Consider the following 27384-nt stretch of genomic DNA (forward strand, 5'->3'; position numbering starts at 1 on the left):
TGTGGTGGAGTTACAGGTGTGTGTGTGTGTGTGTGGTGGAGGTACAGGTGTGTGTGTGTGTGTGTGTGTGGTGGAGGTACAGGTGTGTGTGTGTGTGTGTGTGTGTGTGTGGTGGAGGTACAGGTGTGTGTGTGTGTGTGTGGTGGAGGTACAGGTGTGTGTGTGTGTGGTGGAGGTACAGGTGTGTGGTGGTGGTGGAGGTACAGAGGTGTGTGTGTGTGTGTGGTGGATGTACAGGTGTGTGTGTGGTGGAGGTACAGGTGTGTGTGTGTGTGGTGGAGGTACAGGTGTGTGTGTGTGTGGTGGAGGTACAGGTAGGTGTGTGTGTGTGTGTGTGGTGGAGGTACAGGTAGGTGTGTGTGTGGTGGAGGTACAGGTAGGTGTGTGTGTGTGGTGGAGGTACAGGTAGGTGTGTATGTGTGTGTGTATGTGTGTGGTGGAGGTACAGGGGGTGTGTGGTGGAGGTACAGGTGTGTGTGTGTGGTGGAGGTACAGGTGTGTGTGGTGGTGGAGGAGGTACAGGTAGGTGTGTGTGTGTGGTGGAGGTACAGGTAGGTGTGTATGTGTGTGTGTGTGGTGGAGGTACAGGGGGTGTGTGGTGGAGGTACAGGTGTGTGTGTGTGTGTGGTGGAGGTACAGGTGTGTGTGTGTGTGTGTGTGTGGTGGAGGTACAGGTGTGTGTGTGTGTGTGTGGTGGAGGTACAGGTGTGTGTGTGGTGGAGGAAGTACAGGTAGGTGTGTGTAGTGGAGGTACAGAGTGTGTGTGTGTGTGGTGGTGGAGGTACAGGTGTGTGGTGGTGGAGGTACAGGTGTGTGTGTGTGTGGTGGATGTACAGGTGTGTGTGTGGTGGTGGAAGTACAGAGGTGTGTGTGTGGTGGTGGAGGTACAGGTGTGTGTGGTGGTGGAGGAGGTACAGGTGTGTGTGTGTGGTGGAGGTACAGGTGTGTGTGTGGTGGATGTACAGGTGTGTGTGTGTGTGTGTGGTGGATGTACAGGTGTGTGTGTGTGTGTGGTGGAGGTACAGGTGTGTGTGTGTGTGGTGGAGGTACAGGCGTGTGTGTGGTGGTGGAGGTACAGAGGTGTGTGTGTGGTGGAGGTACAGGGGTGTGTGTGGTGGTGGAGGAGGCACAGGTGTGTGTGTGTGTGTGTGTGGTGGAGGTACAGGTGTGTGTGTGGTTGAGGTACAGGTGTGTGTGGTGGTGGAGGTACAGGTGTGTGTGTGTGTGTGTGTGTGTGTGGTGGAGGTACACGTGTGTGTGTGTGTGTGGTGGAGGTACAGGTGTGTGTGTGTGTGTGTGTGTGTGTGGTGGAGGTACAGGTGTGTGTGTGGTGGTGGAGGTACAGGTGTGTGTGTGGTGGTGGAGGAGGCACAGATGTGTGTGTGTGGTGGAGGTACAGGTGTGTGTGTGGTGGTGGAGGTACAGGTGTGTGGTGGTGGTGGAGGTACAGGTGTGTGTGTGTGGTGGTGGAGGTACAGGTGTGTGTGGTGGTGGAGGAGGCACAGGTGTGTGTGTGTGTGTGGTGGAGGTACAGGTGTGTGGTGGAGGTACAGGTGTGTGTGTGTGTGTGTGTGTGTGTGTGTGTGTGTGTGTGTGTGTGGTGGAGGTACAGGTGTGTGGTGGAGGTACAGGTGTGTGTGTGTGTGTGTGTGTGTGTGTGTGTGTGTGGTGGAGGTACAGGGGTGTGTGTGGTGGTGGAGGAGGCACAGGTGTGTGTGTGTGTGGTGGAGGTACAGGTGTGTGGTGGAGGTACAGGTGTGTGTGTGTGTGTGTGTGTGTGTGTGGTGGTGGAGGTACAGGTGTGTGTGTGTGGTGGAGGTACAGAGGTGTGTGTGTGTGTGTGTGTGTGTGTAGTGGAGGTACAGGTGTGTATGTGTGTGTAGTGGAGGTACAGGTGTGTGTAGTGGTGGAGGAGGTACAGAGGTGTGTGTGTGTGGTGGAGGTACAGGTGTGTGTGTGGTGGAGGTACAGGTGTGTGTGTGTGTGTGGTGGAGGTACAGGTGTGTGTGTGTGTGTGGTGGAGGTACAGAGGTGTGTGTGTGGTGGTGGAGGTACAGAGGTGTGTGTGTGGTGGTGGAGGTACAGAGGTGTATGTGTGTGGTGGAGGTACAGGTGTGTGTGTGGTGGTGGAGGTACAGAGGTGTGTGTGTGTGTGTGTGGTGGAGGTACAGGTGTGTGTGTGTGTGGTGGAGGTACAGGTGTGTGTGTGTGTGTGTGGTGGAGGTACAGGTGTGTGTGTGTGTGTGTGGTGGAGGTACAGGTGTGTGTGTGTGTGTGTGGTGGAGGTACAGGTGTGTGTGTGTGTGTGTGGTGGAGGTACAGGTGTGTGTGTGTGTGGTGGAGGTACAGGTGTGTGTGTGTGTGGTGGAGGTACAGGTGTGTGTGTGTGTGTGTGTGGTGGAGGTACAGGTGTGTGTGTGTGTGTGTGTGGTGGAGGTACAGGTGTGTGTGTGTGTGTGTGTGTGGTGGAGGTACAGATGTGTGTGTGTGTGTGTGTGTGTGTGGTGGAGGTACAGGTGTGTGTGTGTGTGTGGTGGAGGTACAGGTGTGTGTGTGTGTGGTGGAGGTACAGGTGTGTGTGTGTGTGGTGGAGGTACAGGTGTGTGTGTGTGTGTGTGGTGGAGGTACAGGTGTGTGTGTGGTGGAGGTACAGGTCTGTGTGTGTGTGGTGGAGGTACAGGTGTGTGTGTGTGTGGTGGAGGTACAGGTGTGTTGTGGAGGTACAGGGGTGTGCGTGTGTGTGTGGTGGAGGTACAGGGGTGTGTGTGTGTGTGTGGTGGAGGTACAGGTGTGTGTGTGGTGGAGGTACAGGTGTGTGTGGTGGAGGTACAGGTGTGTGTGTGTGTGTGGTGGTGGAGGTACAGGTGTGTGTGTGTGTGTGTGGTGGAGGTACAGGGGTGTGTGTGGTGGTGGAGGAGGCACAGGTGTGTGTGTGGTGGTGGAGGTACAGGTGTGTGTGTGGTGGTGGAGGTACAGAGGTGCGTGTGTGTGTGTGTGTAGTGGAGGTACAGGTGTGTGTGTGTGTGTGTGTGTGTGTGTGTGTAGTGGAGGTACAGGTGTGTGTAGTGGAGGTACAGGTGTGTGTAGTGGAGGTACAGGTGTGTGTAGTGGTGGAGGAGGTACACTTGTGTGTGTGTGTGGTGGTGGAGGTACAGGTGTGTGTGTGTGTGGTGGTGGAGGTACAGAGGTGTGTGTGTGGTGGTGGAGGTACAGAGGTGTGTGTGTGGTGGTGGAGGTACAGAGGTGTGTGTGTGTGTGTGTGTGGTGGAGGTACAGGTGTGTGTGTGGTGGTGGAGGTACAGAGGTGTGTGTGTGTGTGTGTGTGTGTGTGTGGTGGTGGTGGAGGTACAGGTGTGTGTGTGGTGGTGGTGGAGGTACAGGTGTGTGTGTGTGTGTGTGTGGTGTGGAGGTACAGGTGTGCGTGTGTGTGTGTGTGTGTGGTGGAGGTACAGGTGTGTGTGTGTGTGTGGTGGAGGTACAGGTGTGTGTGTGTGTGGTGGAGGTACAGGTGTGTGTGTGTGTGTGTGGAGGTACAGGTGTGTGTGTGTGTGTGTGTGTGTGTGTGTGGTGGAGGTACAGGGGTGTGTGTGTGTGGTGGAGGTACAGGGGTGTGTGTGTGTGGTGGAGGTACAGGGGTGTGTGTGTGTGTGGTGGAGGTACAGGGGTGTGTGTGTGTGGTGGAGGTACAGGTGTGTGTGTGTGGTGGAGGTACAGGTGTGTGTGTGTGTGTGTGTGTGGTGGAGGTACAGGTGTGTGTGTGTGGTGGAGGTACAGGTGTGTGTGTGTGTGTGTGGTGGAGGTACAGGTGTGTGTGGTGGAGGTACAGGTGTGTGTGTGTGTGTGTGTGTGTGTGTGTGTGTGTGTGTGTTGTGTGTGTGGTGGAGGTACAGGTGTGTGTGTGTGTGTGGTGGAGGTACAGGTGTGTGTGTGTGTGTGTGTGTGGTGGAGGTACAGGTGTGTGTGTGTGTGTGTGTGTGTGTGTGTGTGGTGGAGGTACAGGTGTGTGTGTGTGTGTGTGTGTGTGTGGTGGAGGTAAAGGGGTGTGTGTGGTGGTGGAGGTACAGAGGTGTGTGTGTGGTGGAGGTACAGGGGTGTGTGTGGTGGTGGAGGAGGCACAGGTGTGTGTGTGTGTGTGTGTGTGTGTGTGTGTGTGGTGGAGGTACAGGTGTGTGTGTGTGTGTGTGGGTGGAGGTACAGGTGTGTGTGTGGTGGTGGAGGTACAGGTGTGTGTGTGTGTGTGTGTGTGTGGAGGTACAGGTGTGTGTGTGGTGGTGGAGGTACAGGTGTGTGTGTGTGTGTGTGTGTGTGTGGTGGAGGTACAGGTGTGTGTGTGGTGGTGGAGGTACAGGTGTGTGTGTGTGTGTGTGTGTGTGTGTGTGTGTGTGTGTGTGTGGTGGAGGTACAGGGGTGTGTGTGGTGGTGGTGGAGGTACAGGTGTGTGTGTGTGTGTGTGTGTGTGTGTGGTGGAGGTACAGGTGTGTGTGTGTGTGGTGGAGGTACAGGTGTGTGTGTGTGTGGTGGAGGTACAGGTGTGTGTGTGTGTGGTGGAGGTACAGGCGTGTGTGGTGGTGGAGGTACAGAGGTGTGTGTGTGGTGGTGGAGGTACAGAGGTGTGTGTGTGGTGGAGGTACAGGGGTGTGTGTGGTGGTGGAGGAGGCACAGGTGTGTGTGTGTGTGTGTGTGTGTGTGTGTGTGTGGTGGAGGTACAGGTGTGTGTGTGTGTGTGTGGTGGAGGTACAGGTGTGTGTGTGGTGGTGGAGGTACAGGTGTGTGTGTGTGTGTGTGTGGTGGTGGAGGTACAGGTGTGTGTGTGTGTGTGTGTGTGTGTGTGTGTGTGTGGTGGAGGTACAGGTGTGTGTGTGTGTGTGTGGTGGAGGTACAGGTGTGTGTGTGGTGGTGGAGGTACAGGTGTGTGTGTGGTGGTGGAGGTACAGAGGTGTGTGTGTGTGTGTGGTGGAGGTACAGGGGTGTGTGTGGTGGTGGAGGAGGCACAGGTGTGTGTGTGTGGTGGAGGTACAGGTGTGTGTGGTGGTGGAGGTACAGGTGTGTGGTGGTGGTGGAGGTACAGGTGTGTGTGTGTGTGTGTGGTGGAGGTACAGGTGTGTGGTGGAGGTACAGGTGTGTGTGTGGTGGAGGTACAGGTGTGTGTGTGTGTGTGTGTGTGTGTGTGTGTGTGTGTGTGTGTGTGGTGGAGGTACAGGGGTGTGTGTGGTGGTGGAGGAGGCACAAGTGTGTGTGTGGTGGTGGAGGTACAGGTGTGTGTGTGGTGGAGGTACAGAGGTGTGTGTGTGTGTGTGTGTGTGTGTGTAGTGGAGGTACAGGTGTGTGTAGTGGTGGAGGAGGTACAGAGGTGTGTGTGTGTGGTGGAGGTACAGGTGTGTGTGTGGTGGAGGTACAGGTGTGTGTGTGTGTGTGGTGGAGGTACAGGTGTGTGTGTGTGTGTGGTGGAGGTACAGAGGTGTGTGTGGTGGTGGAGGTACAGAGGTGTGTGTGTGGTGGTGGAGGTACAGAGGTGTGTGTGTGTGGTGGAGGTACAGGTGTGTGTGTGGTGGTGGAGGTACAGAAGTGTGTGTGTGTGTGGTGGAGGTACAGGTGTGTGTGTGGTGGAGGTACAGGTGTGTGTGTGTGTGTGTGTGTGTGTGTGTGTGTGGTGGAGGTACAGGTGTGTGTGTGTGTGTGTGTGGTGGAGGTACAGGTGTGTGTGTGTGTGGTGGAGGTACAGGTGTGTGTGTGTGTGGTGGAGGTACAGGTGTGTGTGTGTGGTGGAGGTACAGGTGTGTGTGTGTGGTGGAGGTACAGGTGTGTGTGTGTGTGGTGGAGGTACAGGTGTGTGTGTGTGTGTGGTGGAGGTACAGGTGTGTTGTGGAGGTACAGGGGTGTGCGTGTGTGTGGTGGAGGTACAGGGGTGTGTGTGTGTGTGGTGGAGGTACAGGTGTGTGTGTGGTGGAGGTACAGGTGTGTGTAGTGGAGGTACAGGTGTGTGTGTGTGTGTGTGTGTGTGTGTGTGTGTAGTGGAGGTACAGGTGTGTGTAGTGGTGGAGGAGGTACACTTGTGTGTGTGTGTGGTGGTGGAGGTACAGGTGTGTGTGTGTGTGGTGGTGGAGGTACAGGTGTGTGTGTGTGTGGTGGTGGAGGTACAGAGGTGTGTGTGTGGTGGTGGAGGTACAGAGGTGTGTGTGTGGTGGTGGAGGTACAGAGGTGTGTGTGTGTGTGTGTGGTGGAGGTACAGGTGTGTGTGTGGTGGTGGAGGTACAGAGGTGTGTGTGTGTGTGTGTGTGTGTGTGTGTGGTGGAGGTACAGGGGTGTGTGTGGTGGTGGTGGAGGTACAGGTGTGTGTGTGTGTGGTGGAGGTACAGGTGTGCGTGTGTGTGTGTGTGTGGTGGAGGTACAGGTGTGTGTGTGTGTGTGTGTGTGTGTGGTGGAGGTACGTGTGTGTGTGTGTGTGTGGTGGAGGTACGTGTGTGTGTGTGTGTGTGGTGGAGGTACAGGTGTGTGTGTGTGTGGTGGAGGTACAGGTGTGTGGTGTGTGTGTGGTGGAGGTACAGGTGTGTGTGTGTGTGTGGTGGAGGTACAGGGGTGTGTGTGTGTGGTGGAGGTACAGGGGTGTGTGTGTGTGTGGTGGAGGTACAGGTGTGTGTGTGGTGGAGGTACAGGTGTGTGTGTGTGTGTGTGTGGTGGAGGTACAGGTGTGTGTGTGTGGTGGAGGTACATGTGTGTGTGTGTGTGTGTGTGGTGGAGGTACAGGTGTGTGTGTGGTGGAGGTACAGGTGTGTGTGGTGGAGGTACAGGTGTGTGTGTGTGTGTGTGTGTGTGGTGGAGGTACAGGTGTGTGTGTGTGTGTGTGTGTGTGTGGTGGAGGTACAGGTGTGTGTGTGTGTGTGTGTGTGTGTGGTGGAGGTACAGGTGTGTGTGTGTGTGTGTGTGTGTGTGTGTGTGTGTGTGGTGGAGGTACAGGGGTGTGTGTGTTGGTGGAGGTACAGGTGTGTGTGTGTGTGTGTGTGTGGTGGAGGTACAGGTGTGTGTGTGGTGGTGGAGGTACAGGTGTGTGTGTGTGTGTGTGTGTGTGGTGGAGGTACAGGGGTGTGTGTGGTGGTGGTGGAGGTACAGGTGTGTGTGTGTGTGTGTGTGTGTGTGGTGGAGGTACAGGTGTGTGTGTGTGTGGTGGAGGTACAGGTGTGTGTGTGTGGTGGAGGTACAGGTGTGTGTGTGTGGTGGAGGTACAGGTGTGTGTGTGTGTGTGTGTGGTGGAGGTACAGGTGTGTGTGTGTGGTGGAGGTACAGGTGTGTGTGTGTGGTGGAGGTACAGGTGTGTGTGTGTGGTGGAGGTACAGGTGTGTGTGTGTGGTGGAGGTACAGGTGTGTGTGTGTGTGGTGGAGGTACAGGTGTGTTGTGGAGGTACAGGGGTGTGCGTGTGTGTGGTGGAGGTACAGGGGTGTGTGTGTGTGTGGTGGAGGTACAGGTGTGTGTGTGGTGGAGGTACAGGTGTGTGTGGTGGAGGTACAGGTGTGTGTGTGTGTGTGGTGGTGGAGGTACAGGTGTGTGTGTGTGTGTGTGGTGGAGGTACAGGGGTGTGTGTGGTGGTGGAGGAGGCACAGGTGTGTGTGTGGTGGTGGAGGTACAGGTGTGTGTGTGGTGGTGGAGGTACAGAGGTGCGTGTGTGTGTGTAGTGGAGGTACAGGTGTGTGTGTGTGTGTGTGTGTGTGTGTGTGTGTAGTGGAGGTACAGGTGTGTGTAGTGGTGGAGGAGGTACAGAGGTGTGTGTGTGGTGGTGGAGGTACAGAGGTGTGTGTGTGTGTGTGTGGTGGAGGTACAGGTGTGTGTGTGGTGGTGGAGGTACAGAGGTGTGTGTGTGTGTGTGTGTGTGTGTGTGGTGGAGGTACAGGGGTGTGTGTGGTGGTGGTGGAGGTACAGGTGTGTGTGTGTGTGGTGGAGGTACAGGTGTGCGTGTGTGTGTGTGTGTGTGTGTGGTGGAGGTACAGGTGTGTGTGTGTGTGTGTGTGTGTGGTGGAGGTACAGGTGTGTGTGTGTGTGTGTGTGGTGGAGGTACAGGTGTGTGTGTGTGTGGTGGAGGTACAGGGGTGTGTGTGTGTGTGGTGGAGGTACAGGGGTGTGTGTGTGTGGTGGAGGTACAGGGGTGTGTGTGTGTGTGGTGGAGGTACAGGTGTGTGTGTGGTGGAGGTACAGGTGTGTGTGTGTGTGTGTGTGGTGGAGGTACAGGTGTGTGTGTGTGGTGGAGGTACATGTGTGTGTGTGTGGTGGAGGTACATGTGTGTGTGTGTGTGTGTGTGTGTGTGTGTGGTGGAGGTACAGGTGTGTGTGTGGTGGAGGTACAGGTGTGTGTGGTGGAGGTACAGGTGTGTGTGTGTGTGTGTGTGTGTGTGTGTGGTGGAGGTACAGGTGTGTGTGTGTGTGTGTGTGTGGTGGAGGTACAGGTGTGTGTGTGTGTGTGTGTGGTGGAGGTACAGGTGTGTGTGTGTGTGTGTGTGTGTGTGGTGGAGGTACAGGGGTGTGTGTGGTGGTGGAGGTACAGGTGTGTGTGTGTGTGTGTGTGTGTGGTGGAGGTACAGGTGTGTGTGTGTGTGTGTGGTGGAGGTACAGGTGTGTGTGTGTGTGTGTGTGTGTGTGGTGGAGGTACAGGGGTGTGTGTGGTGGTGGTGGAGGTACAGGTGTGTGTGTGTGTGTGTGTGTGTGTGGTGGAGGTACAGGTGTGTGTGTGTGTGTGTGTGGTGGAGGTACAGGTGTGTGTGTGTGGTGGAGGTACAGGTGTGTGTGTGTGGTGGAGGTACAGGTGTGTGTGTGTGTGTGTGTGGTGGAGGTACAGGTGTGTGTGTGTGGTGGAGGTACAGGTGTGTGTGTGTGGTGGAGGTACAGGGGTGGGTGTGTGTGTGTGTGTGTGTGTGGTGGAGGTACAGGGGTGTGTGTGGTGGAGGTACAGGTGTGTGTGTGGTGGAGGTACAGGTGTGTGTGTGGTGGAGGTACAGGTGTGTGTGTGTGTGTGTGGTTGAGGTACAGGTGTGTGTGTGTGTGTGGTGGAGGTACAGGTGTGTGTGTGTGTGTGTGTGTGTGGTGGAGGTACAGGGGTGTGTGTGTGGTGGAGGTACAGGGGTGTGTGTGTGTGTGGTGGAGGTACAGGGGTGTGTGTGTGTGGTGGAGGTACAGGTGTGTGTGTGTGTGGTGGAGGTACAGGTGTGTGTGTGTGGTGGAGGTACAGGTGTGTGTGTGTGGTGGAGGTACAGGTGTGTGTGTGTGTGGTGGAGGTACAGGTGTGTGTGTGTGTGGTGGAGGTACAGGTGTGTGTGTGTGTGGTGGAGGTACAGGTGTGTGTGTGTGTGGTGGAGGTACAGGTGTGTGGGTGTGTGTGGTGGAGGTACAGGGGTGTGTGTGTGGTGGAGGTACAGGGGTGTGTGTGTGTGTGGTGGAGGTACAGGGGTGTGTGTGTGTGGTGGAGGTACAGGGGTGTGTGTGTGTGGTGGAGGTACAGGGGTGTGTGTGTGTGGTGGAGGTACAGGGGTGTGTGTGTGTGGTGGAGGTACAGGTGTGTGTGTGTGTGTGTGTGGTGGAGGTACAGGTGTGTGTGTGTGTGTGTGGTGGAGGTACAGGTGTGTGTGTGTGGTGGAGGTACAGGTGTGTGTGTGTGGTGGAGGTACAGGTGTGTGTGTGTGTGGTGGAGGTACAGGTGTGTGTGTGTGTGGTGGAGGTACAGGTGTGTGTGTGTGTGGTGGAGGTACAGGTGTGTGTGTGTGTGGTGGAGGTACAGGTGTGTGTGTGGTGGAGGTACAGGTGTGTGTGTGGTGGAGGTACAGGTGTGTGTGTGGTGGAGGTACAGGTGTGTGTGTGTGTGGTGGAGGTACAGAGGTGTGTGTGTGTGTGTGTGTGTGTGTGTGTGTGGTGGAGGTACAGGTGTGTGTGTGTGTGTGTGTGGTGGAGGTACAGGTGTGTGTGTGTGTGTGGTGGAGGTACAGGTGTGTGTGTGTGGTGGAGGAGGTACAGGTGTGTGTGTGTGTGTGTGGTGGAGGAGGTACAGGTGTGTGTGTGTGTTGGAGGTACAGGTGTGTGTGTGTGTGTGTGTGTGTGGTGGAGGTACAGGTGTGTGTGTGTGTGGTGGAGGTACAGGTGTGTGTGTGTGTGTGTGTGGTGGAGGTACAGGTGTGTGTGTGTGTGTGTGTGTGTGTGTGTGTGTGTGTGTGTGTGTGTGTGTGTGGTGGAGGTACAGGTGTGTGTGTGTGTGTGTGTGTGTGTGTGTGGTGGAGGTACAGGTGTGTGTGGTGGAGGTACAGGTGTGTGTGTGTGTGTGGTGGAGGTACAGGTGTGTGTGTGTGTGTGTGTGTGTGGTGGAGGTACAGGTGTGTGTGTGTGTGGTGGAGGTACAGGTGTGTGTGTGTGTGGTGGAGGTACAGGTGTGTGTGTGTGTGGTGGAGGTACAGGCGTGTGTGTGGTGGAGGTACAGGTGTGTGTGGTGGTGGAGGTACAGAGGTGTGTGTGTGTGTGGTGGAGGTACAGGGGTGTGTGTGGTGGTGGAGGAGGTACAGGTGTGTGTGTGTGTGTGTGTGGTGGAGGTACAGGTGTGTGTGTGTGTGTGTGTGGTGGAGGTACAGGTGTGTGTGTGTGTGTGTGTGTGGTGGAGGTACAGGTGTGTGTGTGTGTGTGTGTGGTGGAGGTACAGGTGTGTGTGTGTGTGTGTGTGTGTGTGTGTGGTGGAGGTACAGGTGTGTGTGTGTGTGTGGTGGAGGTACAGGTGTGTGTGTGTGTGGTGGAGGTACAGGTGTGTGGTGGTGGTGGAGGTACAGAGGTGTGTGTGTGTGTGTGTGGTGGATGTACAGGTGTGTGTGTGGTGGAGGTACAGGTGTGTGTGTGTGTGGTGGAGGTACAGGTGTGTGTGTGTGTGTGTGTGTGTGGTGGAGGTACAGGTGTGTGTGTGTGTGGTGGAGGTACAGGTAGGTGTGTGTGTGTGTGTGTGTGGTGGAGGTACAGGTAGGTGTGTGTGTGTGGTGGAGGTACAGGTAGGTGTGTGTGTGGTGGAGGTACAGGTAGGTGTGTATGTGTGTGTGTATGTGTGTGGTGGAGGTACAGGGGGTGTGTGGTGGAGGTACAGGTGTGTGTGTGTGGTGGAGGTACAGGTGTGTGTGTGTGGTGGAGGTACAGGTAGGTGTGTATGTGTGTGTGTGTGGTGGAGGTACAGGGGGTGTGTGGTGGAGGTACAGGTGTGTGTGTGTGTGTGGTGGAGGTACAGGTGTGTGTATGTGTGTGTGTGTGGTGGAGGTACAGGTGTGTGTGTGGTGGAGGAAGTACAGGTAGGTGTGTGTAGTGGAGGTACAGAGTGTGTGTGTGTGTGGTGGTGGAGGTACAGGTGTGTGGTGGTGGAGGTACAGGTGTGTGTGTGTGTGGTGGATGTACAGGTGTGTGTGTGGTGGTGGAAGTACAGAGGTGTGTGTGTGGTGGTGGAGGTACAGGTGTGTGTGGTGGTGGAGGAGGTACAGGTGTGTGTGTGTGGTGGAGGTACAGGTGTGTGTGTGTGTGTGTGTGGTGGAGGTACAGGTGTGTGTGTGGTGGATGTACAGGTGTGTGTGTGTGTGGTGGAGGTACAGGTGTGTGTGTGTGTGGTGGAGGTACAGGCGTGTGTGGTGGAGGTACAGGTGTGTGTGGTGGTGGAGGTACAGAGGTGTGTGTGTGGTGGAGGTACAGGGGTGTGTGTGGTGGTGGAGGAGGCACAGGTGTGTGTGTGTGTGTGTGTGTGTGGTGGAGGTACAGGTGTGTGTGTGGTTGAGGTACAGGTGTGTGTGGTGGTGGAGGTACAGGTGTGTGTGTGTGTGTGTGTGTGTGTGTGTGTGTGGTGGTGGAGGTACAGGTGTGTGTGTGTGTGGTGGAGGTACAGGTGTGTGTGTGTGTGTGTGTGTGTGGTGGAGGTACAGGTGTGTGTGTGGTGGTGGAGGTACAGGTGTGTGTGTGGTGGTGGAGGAGGCACAGATGTGTGTGTGTGGTGGAGGTACAGGTGTGTGTGTGGTGGTGGAGGTACAGGTGTGTGGTGGTGGTGGAGGTACAGGTGTGTGTGTGGTGGTGGAGGTACAGGTGTGTGTGGTGGTGGAGGTACAGGTGTGTGGTGGAGGTACAGGTGTGTGTGTGTGTGTGTGTGTGTGTGTGTGTGGTGGAGGTACAGGTGTGTGGTGGAGGTACAGGTGTGTGTGTGTGTGTGTGTGTGTGTGTGTGTGGTGGAGGTACAGGGGTGTGTGTGGTGGTGGAGGAGGCACAGGTGTGTGTGTGTGTGGTGGAGGTACAGGTGTGTGGTGGAGGTACAGGTGTGTGTGTGTGTGTGTGTGTGTGTGTGTGTGTGTGGTGGTGGAGGTACAGGTGTGTGTGTGTGGTGGAGGTACAGAGGTGTGTGTGTGTGTGTGTGTGTGTGTGTGTGTGTAGTGGAGGTACAGGTGTGTATGTGTGTGTAGTGGAGGTACAGGTGTGTGTAGTGGTGGAGGAGGTACAGAGGTGTGTGTGTGTGGTGGAGGTACAGGTGTGTGTGTGGTGGAGGTACAGGTGTGTGTGTGTGTGTGGTGGAGGTACAGGTGTGTGTGTGTGTGGTGGAGGTACAGAGGTGTGTGTGTGTGGTGGTGGTACAGAGGTGTGTGTGTGGTGGTGGAGGTACAGAGGTGTGTGTGTGGTGGTGGAGGTACAGAGGTGTATGTGTGTGGTGGAGGTACAGGTGTGTGTGTGGTGGTGGAGGTACAGAGGTGTGTGTGTGTGTGTGTGGTGGAGGTACAGGTGTGTGTGTGTGTGTGTGTGTGTGTGTGTGTGTGTGTGTGGTGGAGGTACAGATGTGTGTGTGTGTGTGTGTGTGTGTGTGGTGGAGGTACAGGTGTGTGTGTGTGTGTGTGTGGTGGAGGTACAGGTGTGTGTGTGTGTGGTGGAGGTACAGGTGTGTGTGTGTGTGTGGTGGAGGTACAGGTGTGTGTGTGTGTGGTGGAGGTACAGGTGTGTGTGTGTGTGTGTGTGTGTGTGTGTGTGTGTGTGGTGGAGGTACAGGTGTGTGTGTGTGTGTGTGTGGTGGAGGTACAGATGTGTGTGTGTGTGTGTGTGTGTGGTGGAGGTACAGGTGTGTGTGTGTGTGGTGGAGGTACAGGTGTGTGTGTGTGTGTGGTGGAGGTACAGGTGTGTGTGTGTGTGGAGGTACAGGTGTGTGTGTGTGTGTGTGGTGGAGGTACAGGTGTGTGTGTGTGGTGGAGGTACAGGTGTGTGTGTGTGTGGTGGAGGTACAGGTGTGTGTGTGTGTGGTGGAGGTACAGGTGTGTGTGTGTGTGTGGTGGTGGAGGTACAGGTGTGTGTGTGTGTGTGGTGGAGGTACAGGGGTGTGTGTGGTGGTGGAGGAGGCACAGGTGTGTGTGTGGTGGTGGAGGTACAGGTGTGTGTGTGGTGGTGGAGGTACAGAGGTGCGTGTGTGTGTGTGTGTAGTGGAGGTACAGGTGTGTGTGTGTGTGTGTGTGTGTAGTGGAGGTACAGGTGTGTGTAGTGGAGGTACAGGTGTGTGTAGTGGTGGAGGAGGTACACTTGTGTGTGTGTGTGGTGGTGGAGGTACAGGTGTGTGTGTGTGTGGTGGTGGAGGTACAGAGGTGTGTGTGTGGTGGTGGAGGTACAGAGGTGTGTGTGTGTGGTGGTGGAGGTACAGAGGTGTGTGTGTGTGTGTGTGGTGGAGGTACAGGTGTGTGTGTGGTGGTGGAGGTACAGAGGTGTGTGTGTGTGTGTGTGTGTGTGTGTGTGTGTGTGTGTGGTGGAGGTACAGGGGTGTGTGTGGTGGTGGTGGAGGTACAGGTGTGTGTGTGTGTGTGTGGTGTGGAGGTACAGGTGTGCGTGTGTGTGTGTGTGTGGTGGAGGTACAGGTGTGTGTGTGTGTGGTGGAGGTACAGGTGTGTGTGTGTGTGGTGGAGGTACAGGTGTGTGTGTGTGTGGTGGAGGTACAGGTGTGTGTGTGTGTGTGTGTGTGGAGGTACAGGTGTGTGTGTGTGTGTGTGTGGTGGAGGTACAGGGGTGTGTGTGTGTGGTGGAGGTACAGGTGTGTGTGTGTGTGGTGGAGGTACAGGGGTGTGTGTGTGTGTGGTGGAGGTACAGGGGTGTGTGTGTGTGGTGGAGGTACAGGTGTGTGTGTGTGGTGGAGGTACAGGTGTGTGTGTGTGTGTGTGTGTGGTGGAGGTACAGGTGTGTGTGTGTGGTGGAGGTACAGGTGTGTGTGTGTGTGTGTGTGGTGGAGGTACAGGTGTGTGTGTGTGGTGGAGGTACAGGTGTGTGTGGTGGAGGTACAGGTGTGTGTGGTGGAGGTACAGGTGTGTGTGTGTGTGTGTGTGTGTGTGTGTGTGTGTGTGGTGGAGGTACAGGTGTGTGTGTGTGTGGTGGAGGTACAGGTGTGTGTGTGTGTGTGTGTGTGTGTGTGTGGTGGAGGTACAGGTGTGTGTGTGTGTGTGTGTGTGTGTGTGTGTGTGGTGGAGGTAAAGGGGTGTGTGTGGTGGTGGAGGTACAGAGGTGTGTGTGTGGTGGAGGTACAGGTGTGTGTGTGTGTGTGTGTGGTGGAGGTACAGGTGTGTGTGTGGTGGTGGAGGTACAGGTGTGTGTGTGTGTGTGTGGAGGTACAGGTGTGTGTGTGGTGGTGGAGGTACAGGTGTGTGTGTGTGTGTGTGTGTGTGGTGGAGGTACAGGTGTGTGTGTGGTGGTGGAGGTACAGGTGTGTGTGTGTGTGTGTGTGTGTGTGTGTGTGTGTGTGGTGGAGGTACAGGGGTGTGTGTGGTGGTGGTGGAGGTACAGGTGTGTGTGTGTGTGTGTGTGTGTGTGTGTGTGTGTGTGTGTGTGTGTGTGTGGTGGAGGTACAGGTGTGTGTGTGTGTGGTGGAGGTACAGGTGTGTGTGTGTGTGGTGGAGGTACAGGTGTGTGTGTGTGTGGTGGAGGTACAGGTGTGTGTGTGTGTGGTGGAGGTACAGGTGTGTGTGTGTGTGGTGGAGGTACAGGTGTGTGTGTGTGTGGTGGAGGTACAGGCGTGTGTGTGGTGGAGGTACAGGTGTGTGTGGTGGTGGAGGTACAGAGGTGTGTGTGTGGTGGAGGTACAGGGGTGTGTGTGGTGGTGGAGGAGGCACAGGTGTGTGTGTGTGTGTGTGTGTGTGTGGTGGAGGTACAGGTGTGTGTGTGTGTGTGTGTGTGTGTGGTGGAGGTACAGGTGTGTGTGTGGTGGTGGAGGTACAGGTGTGTGTGTGTGTGTGTGTGTGTGTGGTGGTGGAGGTACAGGTGTGTGTGTGTGTGTGTGTGTGTGTGTGTGGTGGAGGTACAGGTGTGTGTGTGTGTGTGTGGTGGAGGTACAGGTGTGTGTGTGGTGGTGGAGGTACAGGTGTGTGTGTGGTGGTGGAGGTACAGAGGTGTGTGTGTGTGTGTGGTGGAGGTACAGGGGTGTGTGTGGTGGTGGAGGAGGCACAGGTGTGTGTGTGTGGTGGAGGTACAGGTGTGTGTGGTGGTGGAGGTACAGGTGTGTGGTGGTGGTGGAGGTACAGGTGTGTGTGGTGGTGGAGGTACAGGTGTGTGTGTGGTGGTGGAGGAGGCACAGGTGTGTGTGTGTGTGTGTGTGTGTGGTGGAGGTACAGGTGTGTGGTGGAGGTACAGGTGTGTGTGTGGTGGAGGTACAGGTGTGTGTGTGTGTGTGTGTGTGTGGTGGAGGTACAGGGGTGTGTGTGGTGGTGGAGGAGGCACAGGTGTGTGTGTGGTGGTGGAGGTACAGGTGTGTGTGTGGTGGAGGTACAGAGGTGTGTGTGTGTGTGTGTGTGTGTGTGTGTGTGTGTGTAGTGGAGGTACAGGTGTGTGTAGTGGTGGAGGAGGTACAGAGGTGTGTGTGTGTGGTGGAGGTACAGGTGTGTGTGTGGTGGAGGTACAGGTGTGTGTGTGGTGGAGGTACAGGTGTGTGTGTGTGTGTGGTGGAGGTACAGAGGTGTGTGTGGTGGTGGAGGTACAGAGGTGTGTGTGTGGTGGTGGAGGTACAGAGGTGTGTGTGTGTGGTGGAGGTACAGGTGTGTGTGTGGTGGTGGAGGTACAGAGGTGTGTGTGTGTGTGGTGGAGGTACAGGTGTGTGTGTGTGTGTGGTGGAGGTACAGGTGTGTGTGTGTGTGTGTGTGTGTGTGTGTGTGTGGTGGAGGTACAGGTGTGTGTGTGTGTGTGGTGGAGGTACAGGTGTGTGTGTGTGTGGTGGAGGTACAGGTGTGTGTGTGTGTGGTGGAGGTACAGGTGTGTGTGTGTGGTGGAGGTACAGGTGTGTGTGTGTGGTGGAGGTACAGGTGTGTGTGTGTGGTGGAGGTACAGGTGTGTGTGTGTGGTGGAGGTACAGGTGTGTGTGTGTGTGTGTGGTGGAGGTACAGGTGTGTTGTGGAGGTACAGGGGTGTGCGTGTGTGTGGTGGAGGTACAGGGGTGTGTGTGTGTGTGGTGGAGGTACAGGTGTGTGTGTGGTGGAGGTACAGGTGTGTGTAGTGGAGGTACAGGTGTGTGTGTGTGTGTGTGTGTGTGTGTGTGTAGTGGAGGTACAGGTGTGTGTAGTGGTGGAGGAGGTACACTTGTGTGTGTGTGTGGTGGTGGAGGTACAGGTGTGTGTGTGTGTGGTGGTGGAGGTACAGAGGTGTGTGTGTGGTGGTGGAGGTACAGAGGTGTGTGTGTGGTGGTGGAGGTACAGAGGTGTGTGTGTGTGTGTGTGGTGGAGGTACAGGTGTGTGTGTGGTGGTGGAGGTACAGAGGTGTGTGTGTGTGTGTGTGGTGGAGGTACAGGTGTGTGTGTGTGTGTGTGTGTGTGTGGTGGAGGTACAGGGGTGTGTGTGTTGGTGGAGGTACAGGTGTGTGTGTGTGTGTGTGGTGGAGGTACAGGTGTGTGTGTGGTGGTGGAGGTACAGGTGTGTGTGTGTGTGTGTGTGTGTGGTGGAGGTACAGGGGTGTGTGTGGTGGTGGTGGAGGTACAGGTGTGTGTGTGTGTGTGTGTGTGTGTGTGGTGGAGGTACAGGTGTGTGTGTGTGTGGTGGAGGTACAGGTGTGTGTGTGTGGTGGAGGTACAGGTGTGTGTGTGTGGTGGAGGTACAGGTGTGTGTGTGTGTGTGTGTGTGTGGTGGAGGTACAGGTGTGTGTGTGGTGGAGGTACAGGTGTGTGTGTGTGGTGGAGGTACAGGTGTGTGTGTGTGGTGGAGGTACAGGTGTGTGTGTGTGGTGGAGGTACAGGTGTGTGTGTGTGTGGTGGAGGTACAGGTGTGTTGTGGAGGTACAGGGGTGTGCGTGTGTGTGGTGGAGGTACAGGGGTGTGTGTGTGTGTGGTGGAGGTACAGGTGTGTGTGTGGTGGAGGTACAGGTGTGTGTGGTGGAGGTACAGGTGTGTGTGTGTGTGTGGTGGTGGAGGTACAGGTGTGTGTGTGTGGTGGAGGTACAGGGGTGTGTGTGGTGGTGGAGGAGGCACAGGTGTGTGTGTGGTGGTGGAGGTACAGGTGTGTGTGTGGTGGTGGAGGTACAGAGGTGCGTGTGTGTGTGTGTAGTGGAGGTACAGGTGTGTGTGTGTGTGTGTGTGTGTGTGTGTGTGTAGTGGAGGTACAGGTGTGTGTAGTGGTGGAGGAGGTACACTTGTGTGTGTGTGTGGTGGTGGAGGTACAGGTGTGTGTGTGTGTGGTGGTGGAGGTACAGAGGTGTGTGTGTGGTGGTGGTGGAGGTACAGAGGTGTGTGTGTGTGGTGGTGGAGGTACAGAGGTGTGTGTGTGTGTGTGGTGGAGGTACAGGTGTGTGTGTGGTGGTGGAGGTACAGATGTGTGTGTGTGTGTGTGTGTGTGTGTGTGTGGTGGAGGTACAGGGGTGTGTGTGGTGGTGGTGGAGGTACAGGTGTGTGTGTGTGTGGTGGAGGTACAGGTGTGCGTGTGTGTGTGTGTGTGTGTGTGGTGGAGGTACAGGTGTGTGTGTGTGTGTGTGTGTGTGGTGGAGGTACAGGTGTGTGTGTGTGTGTGTGGTGGAGGTACAGGTGTGTGTGTGTGTGGTGGAGGTACAGGGGTGTGTGTGTGTGTGTGGTGGAGGTACAGGGGTGTGTGTGTGTGGTGGAGGTACAGGGGTGTGTGTGTGTGTGGTGGAGGTACAGGTGTGTGTGTGGTGGAGGTACAGGTGTGTGTGTGTGTGTGTGTGGTGGAGGTACAGGTGTGTGTGTGTGGTGGAGGTACATGTGTGTGTGTGTGTGTGTGTGGTGGAGGTACAGGTGTGTGTGTGGTGGAGGTACAGGTGTGTGTGGTGGAGGTACAGGTGTGTGTGTGTGTGTGTGTGTGTGTGGTGGAGGTACAGGTGTGTGTGTGTGTGTGTGTGGTGGAGGTACAGGTGTGTGTGTGTGTGGTGGAGGTACAGGTGTGTGTGTGTGTGTGTGGTGGAGGTACAGGGGTGTGTGTGGTGGTGGAGGTACAGGTGTGTGTGTGTGTGTGGTGGAGGTACAGGTGTGTGTGTGGTGGTGGAGGTACAGGTGTGTGTGTGTGTGTGTGTGTGTGGTGGAGGTACAGGGGTGTGTGTGGTGGTGGTGGAGGTACAGGTGTGTGTGTGTGTGTGTGTGGTGGAGGTACAGGTGTGTGTGTGTGTGTGGTGGAGGTACAGGTGTGTGTGTGTGGTGGAGGTACAGGTGTGTGTGTGTGTGTGTGTGTGTGGTGGAGGTACAGGTGTGTGTGTGTGGTGGAGGTACAGGTGTGTGTGTGTGGTGGAGGTACAGGGGTGGGTGTGTGTGTGTGTGTGTGTGTGTGGTGGAGGTACAGGGGTGTGTGTGGTGGAGGTACAGGTGTGTGTGTGGTGGAGGTACAGGTGTGTGTGTGTGTGTGGTGGAGGTACAGGTGTGTGTGTGTGTGTGGTGGAGGTACAGGTGTGTGTGTGTGTGTGGTGGAGGTACAGGTGTGTGTGTGTGTGTGTGGTGGAGGTACAGGGGTGTGTGTGTGTGGTGGAGGTACAGGTGTGTGTGTGTGTGGTGGAGGTACAGGTGTGTGTGTGTGTGGTGGAGGTACAGGTGTGTGTGTGTGTGGTGGAGGTACAGGTGTGTGTGTGTGTGGTGGAGGTACAGGTGTGTGTGTGTGTGGTGGAGGTACAGGTGTGTGTGTGTGTGGTGGAGGTACAGGTGTGTGTGTGTGTGGTGGAGGTACAGGTGTGTGTGTGTGTGGTGGAGGTACAGGTGTGTGTGTGTGTGGTGGAGGTACAGGTGTGTGTGTGTGTGTGGTGGAGGTACAGGTGTGTGTGTGTGTGTGGTGGAGGTACAGGGGTGTGTGTGTGTGTGGTGGAGGTACAGGGGTGTGTGTGTGTGGTGGAGGTACAGGGGTGTGTGTGTGTGTGGTGGAGGTACAGGGGTGTGTGTGTGTGGTGGAGGTACAGGGGTGTGTGTGTGTGGTGGAGGTACAGGGGTGTGTGTGTGTGGTGGAGGTACAGGTGTGTGTGTGTGTGTGTGGTGGAGGTACAGGTGTGTGTGTGTGTGTGTGGTGGAGGTACAGGTGTGTGTGTGTGGTGGAGGTACAGGTGTGTGTGTGTGGTGGAGGTACAGGTGTGTGTGTGTGGTGGAGGTACAGGTGTGTGTGTGTGTGGTGGAGGTACAGGTGTGTGTGTGGTGGAGGTACAGGTGTGTGTGTGTGGTGGAGGTACAGGTGTGTGTGTGGTGGAGGTACAGGTGTGTGTGTGGTGGAGGTACAGGTGTGTGTGTGTGTGGTGGAGGTACAGAGGTGTGTGTGTGTGTGTGTGTGTGTGGTGGAGGTACAGGTGTGTGTGTGTGTGTGTGTGTGTGGTGGAGGTACAGGTGTGTGTGTGTGTGTGGTGGAGGTACAGGTGTGTGTGTGTGTGGTGGAGGAGGTACAGGTGTGTGTGTGTGTGTGTGTGGTGGAGGAGGTACAGGTGTGTGTGTGTGTGTTGGAGGTACAGGTGTGTGTGTGTGTGTGTGTGTGTGTGTGTGGTGGAGGTACAGGTGTGTGTGTGTGTGGTGGAGGTACAGGTGTGTGTGTGTGTGTGTGTGGTGGAGGTACAGGTGTGTGTGTGTGTGTGTGTGTGTGTGTGTGGTGGAGGTACAGGTGTGTGTGTGTGTGTGTGTGTGTGTGTGGTGGAGGTACAGGTGTGTGTGGTGGAGGTACAGGTGTGTGTGTGTGTGTGTGTGGTGGAGGTACAGGTGTGTGTGTGTGGTGGACGTGGAGGTACAGGTGTGTGTGTGTGTGTGTGTGTGTGTGGTGGAGGTACAGGTGTGTGTGTGTGTGTGTGTGTGGTGGAGGTACAGGTGTGTGTGTGTGTGTGTGTGTGGGGGGTGGAGGTACAGGTGTGTGTGTGTGTGTGGTGGACGTGGAGGTACAGGTGTGTGTGTGTGTGTGTGTGTGTGTGTGGTGGAGGTACAGGTGTGTGTGTGTGTGTGTGTGTGTGTGTGTGTGTGTGTGTGTGTGTGGTGGAGGTACAGGTGTGTGTGTGTGTGTGTGTGTGGTGGAGGTACAGGTGTGTGTGTGGTGGAGGAGGTACAGGTGTGTGTGTGTGTGTGTGTGTGTGTGTGGTGGAGGAGGTACAGGTGTGTGTGTGTGTGTGTGTGGTGGAGGTACAGGTGTGTGTGTGTGTGTGTGTGTGTGTGTGGTGGAGGTACAGGTGTGTGTGTGTGTGTGTGTGTGGTGGAGGTACAGGTGTGTGTGTGTGTGTGTGTGTGTGGTGGAGGTACGTGTGTGTGTGTGTGTGTGTGTGTGTGTGTGTGGTGGAGGAGGTACAGGTGTGTGTGTGTGTGTGTGGTGGAGGTACAGGTGTGTGTGTGTGTGGTGGAGGTACAGGTGTGTGTGTGTGTGGTGGAGGTACAGGTGTGTGTGGTGGAGGTACAGGTGTGTGTGTGTGGTGGACGTGGAGGTACAGGTGTGTGTGTGTGTGTGTGTGGTGGAGGTACAGGTGTGTGTGTGTGTGTGGTGGAGGTACAGGTGTGTGTGTGTGTGTGTGGTGGACGTGGAGGTACAGGTGTGTGTGTGTGTGTGTGTGTGTGTGTGGTGGAGGTACAGGTGTGTGTGTGTGTGTGTGTGTGTGTGTGGTGGAGGTACAGGTGTGTGTGTGTGTGTGTGTGTGGTGGAGGTACAGGTGTGTGTGTGTGTGTGTGTGTGGTGGAGATACAGGTGTGTGTGTGTGTGTGTGGTGGACGTGGAGGTACAGGTGTGTGTGTGTGTGTGTGTGTGTGGTGGAGGTACAGGTGTGTGTGTGTGTGGTGGAGGTACAGGTGTGGTGTGTGTGTGTGTGGTGGAGGTACAGGTGTGTGTGTGTGTGTGTGTGTGTGTGTGTGTGTGGTGGAGGTACAGGTGTGTGTGTGTGTGTGTGTGGTGGAGGTACAGGTGTGTGTGTGTGTGTGTGTGGTGGAGGTACAGGTGTGTGTGTGTGTGTGGTGGAGGTACAGGTGTGTGTGTGTGTGTGGTGGAGGTACAGTGTGTGTGTGTGTGTGTGGTTGACGTGGAGGTACAGGTGTGTGTGTGTGTGTGTGTGTGTGTGTGTGTGTGTGGTGGAGGTACAGGTGTGTGTGTGTGTGTGTGTGTGTGTGTGTGTGGTGGAGGTACAGGTGTGTGTGTGTGTGTGTGTGTGTGTGTGTGTGTGTGTGTGTGTGTGTGTGTGTGTGTGGTGGAGGTACAGGTGTGTGTGTGTGTGTGGTGGAGGTACAGGTGTGTGTGTGTGTGTGTGTGGTGGAGGTACAGGTGTGTGTGTGTGTGTGTGGTGGAGGTACAGGTGTGTGTGTGTGTGTGTGTGTGTGTGGTGGAGGTACAGGTGTGTGTGGTGTGTGTGTGTGTGTGTGTGTGTGTGTGTGGTGGACGTGGAGGTACAGGTGTGTGTGTGTGTGTGTGTGTGTGTGTGTGTGTGTGTGTGTGTGTGGTGGAGGTACAGGTGTGTGTGTGTGTGTGTGTGCGTGTGTGTGTGTGTGGTGGAGGTACAGGTGTGTGTGTGTGTGTGTGTGTGTGTGTGTGTGTGTGTGTGTGTGGTGGAGGTACAGGTGTGTGTGTGTGTGTGTGGTGGACGTGGAGGTACAGGTGTGTGTGTGTGTGTGTGTGTGGTGGAGGTACAGGTGTGTGTGTGTGTGTGTGTGTGTGTGTGGTGGAGGTACAGGTGTGTGTGTGTGTGTGTGTGTGGTGGAGGTACAGGTGTGTGTGTGTGTGTGTGTGTGGTGGAGATACAGGTGTGTGTGTGTGTGTGTGGTGGACGTGGAGGTACAGGTGTGTGTGTGTGTGTGTGTGTGTGGTGGAGGTACAGGTGTGTGTGTGTGTGTGTGTGTGGTGGAGGTACAGGTGTGTGTGTGTGTGTGTGTGGTGGAGGTACAGGTGTGTGTGTGTGTGTGTGTGTGTGTGTGTGTGGTGGAGGTACAGGTGTGTGTGTGTGTGTGTGTGTGGTGGAGGTACAGGTGTGTGTGTGTGTGTGTGTGGTGGAGGTACAGGTGTGTGTGTGTGTGTGTGGTGGAGGTACAGGTGTGTGTGTGTGTGTGGTGGAGGTACAGTGTGTGTGTGTGGTTGACGTGGAGGTACAGGTGTGTGTGTGTGTGTGTGTGTGTGTGTGTGTGTGTGTGGTGGAGGTACAGGTGTGTGTGTGTGTGTGTGTGTGTGTGTGTGGTGGAGGTACAGGTGTGTGTGTGTGTGTGTGTGTGTGTGTGTGTGTGTGTGGTGGAGGTACAGGTGTGTGTGTGTGTGTGTGTGGTGGAGGTACAGGTGTGTGTGTGTGTGTGTGTGGTGGAGGTACAGGTGTGTGTGTGTGTGTGTGGTGGAGGTACAGGTGTGTGTGTGTGTGTGTGTGTGTGTGTGGTGGAGGTACAGGTGTGTGTGGTGTGTGTGTGTGTGTGTGTGTGTGTGTGTGTGGTGGACGTGGAGGTACAGGTGTGTGTGTGTGTGTGTGTGTGTGTGTGTGTGTGTGGTGGAGGTACAGGTGTGTGTGTGTGTGTGTGTGTGTGTGTGTGTGTGTGTGGTGGAGGTACAGGGGTGTGTGTGTGTGTGTGTGTGTGTGTGTGTGTGTGTGTGTGGTGGAGGTACAGGTGTGTGTGTGTGTGTGTGTGTGTGTGTGTGTGTGTGTGTGTGTGTGTGTGTGTGTGTGTGTGTGTGTGTGGTGGAGGTACAGGTGTGTGTGTGTGTGTGTGTGTGTGTGTGTGTGTGTGTGTGGTGGTGGTGTGTGTGGTGATACAGTGAGGTACTTCAGTCACCGCTGATCTCTGGTATCTCTTAGAGCCAGAAGTTCTCTATCTTGTGTCCACATGACACAGCTGTTCCCAGGAAGATCAGAGTAATTATATGTCTATTGTAGACAGATTTACCCCTGTCCTCTGAGTCTATACATTATACTCTTACACAAAATTTACTAAAAGATTAAAAAAAATATAAAAAAAAAAGTGCACGTCCCTTGATAAATTTTGCGCGCCAGTAGAAACGCCCCCGTCGCTCTATCGTGCGCGTCATCTCTACCTTATACATTAGAGAGCTCCTCTTCTCAGACCGGTCATTTTGCCGCTGTGGAGCTCAAAGTGTCCTGACGCTTCCATCCTGTTAGATCTGTAGAGCCTTATAACCTGACCTTTTTAAAGGGGTACTCCGCCCCTAGACATCTTCTACCCTATCCAAAAGGATAGGGGATAGGATGTCTGATTGCGGGGGTCCCGCCACTGGGAACCCCCCCCTGCGGTCTCTCCTGCCGCACCCAGTCATTTGGTGCACGGAGCAAACTTAACTCCGTGCCTGATGACGGGCGGTGCAGGTGCCGGAGGCTCCCGACATCATGCCCCGCCCCCTTTATGCAAGTTTATGGGAGGGGGCGTGATTGCTACCACACCCTCTACCATAGACTTGCATTAAGGGGGAGGGGCAGTGACGTCAAAAGCCTCCGGCCCCTGCAGCGCCCGTCAGGCACAGAGCGAAGCTCGCTCCGTACACCAGATGACAGGTTGCGGCAGGAGAGACCGTGGGGGGTTCCCAGCGGCAGGACCCCCGCAATCAGACATCTTGTCCCCAATCCTTTGGATAGGGGATAATATGTCTAGGGGCGGAGTACCCCTTTAATCAGGTGACCGGAGTGTTATGGCTAACGAGAATGCTTGTGAGTCATGTGAACACACCCTTAGGGTACGGTCCCACTTGGCATATATGCAGCGTATTTCACGCTGCGCAAAATTTACGGCAGCAGCGGGAAATGTGCTGCGTATTCCTTGCTCACTATACACACACACACAGCTTTCCGGCGGCAGCACTATGTGCACAGTGAGTTTTGGCGGCGGCGGAGCCGCACGTCACAGTCACCCCGGCCCACGGCCCCGCCTCTAAAACTCACTACACACATAAGGCTGCCGCATTTCCCGCTGCTGCCGTAGATTTTGCGCAGCGTGAAATACGCTGCGTATACGCCAGGTGGGAACGCACCCTTAGAGACACGTATTCATTGTTAAACTTTATCCATGCCTGAATGAGGAGGGAAAAAAAAAAATGGCTTCAAATTCCTAAACTCTAATTGGATAGTCCGAAATGGGATAAAGCAAAAGATGGAAAAAATAAAAAAATAAAAAAAAACACGCAATGTAAATGCTCAAGGTTAATCTAAACTATTTGTCACCCAGTCGAGTAGAATGCCACTATTTGGCTCAAAATGTATAAAATTTGTTAGGCTGTTAAAAATTATGTAAATTCGATTCGTCACGAACTTCTCGGCTCGGCAGTTGATGACTTTTCCTGCATAAATTAGTTCCGCTTTCAGGTGCTCCGGTGGGCTGGAAAAGGTGGATACAGTCCTAGGAGACTCTTTCCTAGGAATGTATCCACCTTTTCCAGCCCACCGCAGCACCTGAAAGCTGAACTAATTTATGCAGGAAAAGACATCAACTGCCGAGCCGAGAAGTTCGTGACGAGTCGAATTTACTGTAAGTTCGCTCCTCTCTAGGTCCAAACTCCGGGCATGATAAAACCCATATGGAGGCAGTCTACAGGGAATAGATCTCTGCCTCTCGATGTTGCAAAACTACAATTCACTACAAAATCTGTGTTGTCCCTAGCAACCAATCACAGGGCAGCTTTCATTTTACCACAGAAGTACAGTGACCCCTCGACCTACGATGGCCCCGACATACGATCATTTCAACATGCGATCGCATAAACAGCTATCCGGCAGCGCAGACTGCTTCAGCTGCCACCGGATAGGCGTTTACGGTGCCCCGTGTGGTCCACTGACGATCACTTACCTGTCCTCGGGGCTCCGGCGCGTCCTCTTCGGGATCCCCTGCATCGTCAGCGCTCTCCATCGTCGTCATCACGTCGCTGCGCACGCCGTCCCGTCATCCAATAGGAGCGGCCTGCGTAGCGACGTGATGGCGGTGACGGAGAGCGCGGATGCCGGGGAAGCAGAGGCCTTGCCGGAGCGTTGGGGACACCCCGGGGACGTGGCGACAGCGATGGACGGCAACGATCCGGAGCGGCGGGGACAGGCGAGTACAACTTCCTTTACCAGTGGTCTTCAACCTGCGGACCTCCAGATGTTGCAAAACTACAACAACCAGCATGTCCGGACAGCCAACGGCTGTCCGGACATGCTGCGTGTTGTAGTTTTGCAACATCTGGAGGTCCGCAGGTTGAAGACCACTGTCCTATACTTTACATTGCACGGATCCCTCAACATGCGATGGTTTGAACTAGAGATGAGCAAACTTACAGTAAATTCGATTCGTCACAAACTTCTCGGCTCGGCAGTCGCTGACATTTCCTGCATAAATTAGTTCAGCTTTCCGGTGCTCCGGTGGGCTGGAAAAGGTGGATACAGTCCTAGGAAAGACTCTCCTAGGACTGTATCCACCTTTTCCAGTCCACCGGAGCACCTGAAAGCGGAACTAATTTATGCAGGAAAAGTCGTCAACTGCCGAGCAGAGAAGTTCGTGACGAATCGAATTTACTGTAAGTTCGCTCCTCTCTAGGTCCAAACTCCGGGCATGATAAAACCCATATGGAGGCAGTCTACAGGGAATAGATCTCTGCCTCTCGATGTTGCAAAACTACAATTCACTACAAAATCTGTGTTGTCCCTAGCAACCAATCACAGGGCAGCTTTCATTTTACCACAGAAGTACAGTGACCCCTCGACCTACGATGGCCCCGACATACGATCATTTCAACATGCGATCGCATAAACGGCTATCCGGCAGCGCAGACTGCTTCAGCTGCCACCGGATAGGCGTTTACGGTGCCCCGTGTGGTCCACTGACGATCACTTACCTGTCCTCGGGGCTCCGGCGCGTCCTCTTCGGGATCCCCTGCATCGTCAGCGCTCTCCATCGTCGTCATCACGTCGCTGCGCACGCCGTCCCGTCATCCAATAGGAGCGGCCTGCGTAGCGACGTGATGGCAGTGACGGAGAGCGCGGATGCCGGGGGAGCAGAGGCCTTGCCGGAGCGTCGGGGACACGGCGAACGTGATGGACGGCGACATCCCGGGCAGCGGTGACGATCCAGAGCGGCGGGGACAGGCGAGTACAACTTCCTTTACTAGTGGTCTTCAACCTGCGGACCTCCAGATGTTGCAAAACTACAACAACCAGCATGTCCGGACAGCCAACGGCTGTCCGGGCATGCTGGTTGTTGTAGTTTTGCAACATCTGGAGGTCCGCAGGTTGAAGACCACTGTCCTATACTTTACATTGCACGGATCCCTCAACATGCGATGGTTTGAACTAGAGATGAGCAAACTTACAGTAAATTCGATTCGTCACAAACTTCTCGGCTCGGCAGTCGCTGACATTTCCTGCATAAATTAGTTCAGCTTTCCGGTGCTCCGGTGGGCTGGAAAAGGTGGATACAGTCCTAGTAAAGACTCTCCTAGGACTGTATCCACCTTTTCCAGTCCACCGGAGCACCTGAAAGCTGAACTAATTTATGCAGGAAAAGCCATCAACTGCCGAGCCGAGAAGTTCGTGATGAATCGAGTTTACTGTAAGTTCACTCATCTCTAGTTTCAACAAACGATGGTCCGTTTGGAACGGATTACCATCGTATGTTGAGGGACCACTGTATAACAATCAGCAGCAAATCACAGCACAGCTTTCACTTTACCTCAGCAGTGTAAGAAATGGCAACCAATTGTAGCGCTGCTTTCATTTTACCACAACAGAATCAGAAATAAAAGCTGAGCTCCAGCAACCAATCAGTGAAGCTTTTATTTTCCCTCAGCAGTGTGAGAAGTGAAAGCTGAGCTGTGATTGGTTGCTATTAGCAACAAAAATGAGAGGGGAAGTCAGTGCTGTGAGTCTATATATAAATGGATGTATATATTCCCTATGGGCTTCTAAACCGCTCCACCAATTTTGATCAAATTTTCAGGGAAACTATAGTGAAGTCTGAGGAATGTTTCTGTGAAGTTTGGTTGAGAGGGCATAAAACCAAATTCATCATATAAGCTGTCCAAAA

At 54.8% G+C, this 27384-nt stretch overlaps 1 long non-coding RNA gene across 1 annotated transcript in view; it reads right to left on the bottom strand.

The window, feature by feature from the left end:
* The window catches only part of LOC130367557 (uncharacterized), a 54653-nt gene extending 27514 nt beyond the window's left edge, over positions 1–27139 (bottom strand). Inside the window, exon 1 of the long non-coding RNA XR_008892104.1 lies at positions 27031–27139. This is a non-coding gene — a long non-coding RNA (uncharacterized LOC130367557). The remainder of the gene's footprint in view (positions 1–27030) is intronic.
* Between the last annotated feature and the right edge of the window lie 245 nt (positions 27140–27384).

The sequence above is a fragment of the Hyla sarda genome, chromosome 4 (genome assembly GCF_029499605.1).
Source record: "Hyla sarda isolate aHylSar1 chromosome 4, aHylSar1.hap1, whole genome shotgun sequence".
Taxonomy (NCBI): domain Eukaryota; kingdom Metazoa; phylum Chordata; class Amphibia; order Anura; family Hylidae; genus Hyla; species Hyla sarda.